Genomic DNA, 6,000 nt, shown 5'->3' on the forward strand with positions numbered 1-6,000 from the left:
CTCACAGCGCACTGTTTGTGTGTGTGCTTGTGCATGCAGGCGTGTGTGTGCATGCATGTACGTGTGTGTGTGAGAGGGAGAGAGGGGGGGGGGGTTATCCCTCACACCAGGCCCTGTCTCAAGTCTCTTCAGTATTTGTTATTACTTAATTAACTGTAAACTAATTGTCTGAAAATCACCAGGGGCCTGTTTCCTTGTGTGTGGGGACCAGACAGTCAAACAGGCTGATGATGAGTCAATCTAACCATATAGGCTCATCATACAACATTCCTACTACTGTTAGATACAGTCTAGCCATTCTAGTCCCCTATCCCAAACCCACCCCTAATCAATGAATGCTGATTGGCTGGAGTACAGCCAGTCTAGTCCCCTATCCCAAACCCACCCCTAATCAATGAATGCTGATTGGCTGGAGTACAGCCAGTCTAGTCCCCTATCCCAAACCCACCCCTAATCAATGAATGCTGATAGGCTGGAGTACAGCCAGTCTAGTACCCTATCCCAAACCCACCCCTAATCAATGAATGCTGATTGGCTGGAGTACAGCCAGTCTAGTCCCCTATCCCAAACCCACCCCTAATCAATGAATGCTGATAGGCTGGAGTACAGCCAGTCTAGTACCCTATCCCAAACCCACCCCTAATCAATGAATGCTGATTGGCTGGAGGTGAACACATGACTGTTTCACAGGTAGACACCAGTCTCTGGTTAAAAGACTAGGGGCTCTATTCAATCAGATCTGCTTTAACCCACATCTACATAACGGTTGTTTTGGCGTGTCGGAGGTGGAACTGCATTTTTTACCAGCATTTCGCTACACCCGCAATAATATAACAATACTATCTGCTAAATATGTGTACGTGACCAATAACATTTGATTGGATTAGAGCTGTCAAATCCACAAGCGGATCCTGGTATTATACCTAAAGCGGACCTTGCCTTGTTTACCAGTTGGAACACTGGAATGTCAGATGTGATCTACACCTTGATTCGGTGAATTTTTTAATAAATGTTTTATTTCACCTTTATTTAACCAGGTTGGCCAGTTGAGAACAAGTTATCTTTTACTACTGTGACCTGGCCAAGATAAAGCAATGCAGTGCGACAAAAACAACAACACAGAGTTACACATGGATTAAACAAACATACAGTCAATAATACAATGGAAAATCTGTATACAGTGTGTGCAAATGAAGTAAGGAGGTAAGGCAATAAATAGGCCAATGGTGGCGAAGTAATTACAATTTAGCAATTTACACTGGAGTGAAATATGTGCAGATGAGGATGTGCAAGTAGAAATACTGGTGTGCAAAAGAGCAGAAAAACAAAAACAAATATGTGGATGAAGTAGGTAGTTGGTTGGATGGGCTATTTACAGATGGGCTGTGTACAGCTGCAGCGATCGGTAAGCTGCTCTAACAGCTGACGCTTAAAGTTAGTGAGGGAAATATAAGTCTCCAACTTCAGTGATTTTTGCAATTCGTTCCAGTCATTGGCAGCAGAGAACTGGAAGGAAAGGCGGCCAAAGGAGGTGTTGACTTTGGGGATGACCAGTGAAATATACCTGCTGGAGCGCGTGCTGCTTGTGGGTGCTGCTACGGTGACCCGTGAGCTGAGATAAGGCGGAGCTATACCTAGCAAAGACTTATAGATTACCTGGAACCAGTGGGTTTGGCGACGAATATGTAGCGAGGACCAGCCAGCGAGAGCATACAGGTCGCAGTGGTGGGTAGTATATGGGGCTTTGGTGACAAAACAGATGGCACTGTGATAGACTGCATCCAATTTGCTGGGTAGAGTGTTGGAGGCTATTTTGTCAAGGATCAGTAGGATAGTCACTTTTACGAGGGTATGTTTGCCAGCATGAGTGAAGGAGGCTTTGTTGCGAAATAGGAAGCCGATTCTAGATTTAACTTTGGATTGGAGATGCTTAATGTGAGTCTGGAAGGAGAGTTTACAGTCTAGCCAGACACCTAGGTATTTGTAGTTGTCCACATATTCTAAGTCAGAACCGTCCAGAGTAGTGATGCTAGTCTGGCGGGCGGGTGCGGGCAGCGATCAGTTGAAGAGCATGCATTTCGTTTTACTAGCATCTAAGAGCAGTTGGAAGCCACGGAAGGAGTGTTGTATGGCTTTGAAGCTCGTTTGGAGGTTTGTTAACACAGTGTCTTGTATAGAAGTGTCGTCTGCAGATGTATAGAAGTAGTTAGTGAACCAGGCATTAGAGTAACCAAGGCTGTTGAGTCTGCCGATGTGCCTTGGCCAGGTCGTCTGCACAGTACTGTCTTTTAGGCGGTTATGATATTGTTTAGGACCTTGAGAGCGGCTGAGGTGCACCCGTGACCAGCTCGGAAACCAGATTGCATAGCAGAGAAGGTACGGTGAGATTCTAAATGGTCAGTGATCTGTCTGTTCAAGGGCAGGATGGATATAGGTCTGTAACAGTTTGGGTCTAGTGAAGAGGGATGTCTAGCCCAGCTGATTTGTAGGGATCTAGATTTTGCAGCTCTTTCAGAACATCAGCTCTCCGGATTTGGGTGAAGGAGAAGTGGGGTGTGCGGAGCTGTTGGCTGGGGTTGGCGTAGCCAGGTGGAAAGCATGGCCAGCTGTAGAGAAATGCTTTTTGAAATTCTCGACTATCATGGATTTACCAGTGGTGACAGTGTTTCCTAGTATCAGTGCAGTGGGAAGCTGGGAGGAGGTACTCTTATTCTCCATGGACTTTACAGTGTCCCAAAACCTTTTGGAATTAGTGCTGCAGGATGCAAATTTCAGTTTGAAAAAGCTAGCCTTTGCTTTCCTAACTGACTGTGTGTATTAGTTCCTGACTTCCCTGAAAAGTTGCAAATTGCGGGGACTATTCGATGCTAGTGCAATACGCCACAGGGTGTTTTTGTGCTGGTCAAGGGCAGTCAAGTCTGGAGTGAACCAAGGGCTGTGTTTTAGGGAGCATTTGACAGTGATGAGGGGTGGTCATTTGACCGCGGACCCATAACGGACGCAGGCAATGAGTGATTGCTGATATCCTGGTTGATATCAATGAGGGTGCCCGTGTTTACGGATTTGGGGTTGTACCTGGTAGGTTCCTTGATAATTTGTGTGAGATTGGACGGCCGGGGTGTTAAGCATATCCCAATTTAGGTCACCTTGCAGTACGAACTCTGACAATAGATGGGGGGCAATCAATTCACATATGGTGTCCAGTGCACAGCTGGGAACTGAGGGGGGTCTATAACAGTAAGGGACTTATTTCTGAGGAGATGGATCTTTAAAAGTAGAAGCTCAAACTGTTTGGGCATAGACCTGGACAGTATGAGAGAACTCTGCAGGCTATCTCTACAGTAGATTGCAATTCTGCCCCCTGTAGCAGTTCTGTCTTGACGAAAATTTTTGTAATTGAGGATGGAAATGTCCACATTTTTTGTGGCCTTCCTAAGCCAGGATTTAGACATGGCTAGGACATCCGGTTTGGCTGAGTGTGCTAAAGCAGTGAATAAATCAAACTTAGGGAGGAGGCGTCTGATGTTAACATGCATGAACCCAAGGCTTTTACGGTTGCAGAAGTCAACAAATGAGAGTGCCTGGGTACACCCAGGGCCTGGGTTAACCTCTACATCACCAGAGGAACAGAGGAGGAGTAGGATGAGGGTACGGCTAAAGGCTGTAAGAACTGGTTGTTTAGTGCTTTGGGAACAAAGAATAAAAGGAGCAGATTTCTGGGCGTTGTAGGATAAATTCAGGGCGTGTACAGGTAGGGTACGAGTACAGTGGGGGTAAACCACGATGAGAGAGGTTGCATCTCTAGAGGCACCAGTTAAGCTAGGTGCGGTCTCTGCATGTGTTTGGGGTGGGACAAGGGGGCTATCTGAGGCATGTTGAGCAGGACTAGGGGCTCCGCAGTAAAATAAAACAAGGAGAGCTGCCCTAAACAACAGTATATAAGGCATATTGATATTGACATTGGCGCGGGACGTGGACTCCACTTCACCATAGTTTTTCTACGCCTCTTTATCCGCCTCCGTGGCCTCTTAAAAACGTCGACCCTCGCCGCCGACCTCGGACTGAGGACCCGGGTCCCGAATGGACGATTCCGGCAGCACCAGACGAACGGGAGACTCCGGCAGCTCCGGAGTGAAGGGCGATTCTGGCAGCGCCGGCGTGACGGACGGCTCTGGCAGCTCCTGGCTGACGGGCGGCTCTGGCAGCTCCTGACAGACGGGCAACTCTGGCAGCTCAGGACAGACGGGCGACTCTGGCAGCTCAGGACAGACGGGAGACTCTGGCAGCTCAGGACAGACGGGAGACTCTGACAGCGCTGGGCAGGAAGAAGACTCTGGCAGCACTGGACAGGCGGGAGCACCTGTAGGAAGGAGACGGAGAGACAGCCTGGTGCGGGGGGCTGCCACCGGAGGGCTGGTGCGTGCAGGTGGCACTGGATAGACCGGACCTTGAAGGCGCACTGGAGGTCTCGAGCACCGAGCCTGCCCAACCCTACCTGGTTTAATGCCCCCCGTAGCCGGGCCAGTGCGGCGAGGTGGAATAGCCCGCACTGGGCTGTGCTGCCGAACCGGGGACACCATGCGTAGGGCTGGTGCCATGTGCCCCGGCCCGAGGAGACGCACTGGAGACCAGATGCGCTGAGCCGGCTTCATGGCACCTGGCTCGATGCCCACTCTAGCCCAGCCGATACCAGGCACTGCAGTGTACCGCACCGGGCTATGCACGCGCACCGGGGGCACCGTGCGCCTCACGGCATAACACGGTGCCTGCGCGGTCCCTCTCTCTCTACGGTAAGCACGGGGAGTTGGCGCAGGTGTCCTACCTGACTTCGCCACACTCCCCGTGTGCTTCCCCCAATACATTTTGGGGCTGCCTCTCGGGCTTCCTTGCCAGCCCTGTTCCCTCAAAGTGCTGGCTCCCTTTACCTACTGCCTCCGCTCTCCTGGCTGCCTCCACCTATTCCCATGGGAGGCGATCCCTTCCAGCCAGGATCTCCTCCCATGTGTAGCAACCCTTGCCGTCCAGAATGTCCTCCCATGTCCATTCCTTCTTATAGCGCTGCTCCTGCTGCTGCTGCCTGTTACCACGCTGCTTGGTCCTTTGGTGGTGGGTGATTCTGTAACGGGATTCGTCGTCCTCTGGCGAGGAGTATGAGAGATCGGACCAATATCCAGCGTGGTACGTGTTCGTCATGTTTTAATGAACAAAATCACTGAACACGAAAATACAAAATAACAAATAGAAAGACAGAAAGGAAAACCGAAACAGTTCCGTGTGGAACACACAGACACAGAAAACAATCACCCACGAAACACTGGTGGGAAAAGGCTACCTAAGTATGATTCTCAATCAGAGACAACTAACGACACCTGCCTCTGATTGAGAACCATACCAGGCCAAACGCAAAATACAACATAGAAAAACAAACATAGACTGCCCACCCCAACACACGCCCTGACCATACTAAAACAAAGACAAAACAAAGGAACTAAGGTCAGAACGTGACAACACGGGACAAAAACAATCACGTCTTACTGCTGCTCCATCTTGGGCATCATATGACATCATAAATAATGAATGATTTTCAATTTGAAAGTCTTTATTTCTATACAGCCTACACTTTCTCATTCTAAACTTCTAACGCGAGTGGGGTGGGTGTGGCTTCGTGACAATGATCAAGAGCAGCTGCTCACCGATTTGACAGCTCCAATGCAGTTACACCTCCAACACCACCAAAACATCAGTTATGCATGCGGGTGTCGGCTATCACCAGTTAATACTCAATCTGAGCGAGTGGCTCCCGAGTGGCTCAGCGGTCTAAAGCACTGCATCTCAGTGTAAGAGGCGTCACCTGGTTCGAATCCAGGCTGTATCACATCCGGCTGGGATTGGGAGTCCCATAGGGTGGCACACAATTGGCCCAGTGTCGTCCGGGTTTTGCCGGAGTAGGCTGTCATTGTAAATAAGAATTTGTTCTTAACTGACTTGCCTAGTTAAATA

At 49.4% G+C, this 6,000-nt stretch overlaps 1 protein-coding gene across 1 annotated transcript in view; it reads left to right on the plus strand.

Annotated features, from left to right (window-relative positions):
• The window catches only part of LOC139367742 (potassium voltage-gated channel, Shal-related subfamily, member 3), a 299,482-nt gene that overhangs the window by 260,253 nt on the left and 33,229 nt on the right, over positions 1-6,000 (plus strand). The window lies entirely within an intron of this gene.

The sequence above is a fragment of the Oncorhynchus clarkii genome, chromosome 16 (genome assembly GCF_045791955.1).
Source record: "Oncorhynchus clarkii lewisi isolate Uvic-CL-2024 chromosome 16, UVic_Ocla_1.0, whole genome shotgun sequence".
NCBI lineage: Eukaryota > Metazoa > Chordata > Actinopteri > Salmoniformes > Salmonidae > Oncorhynchus > Oncorhynchus clarkii.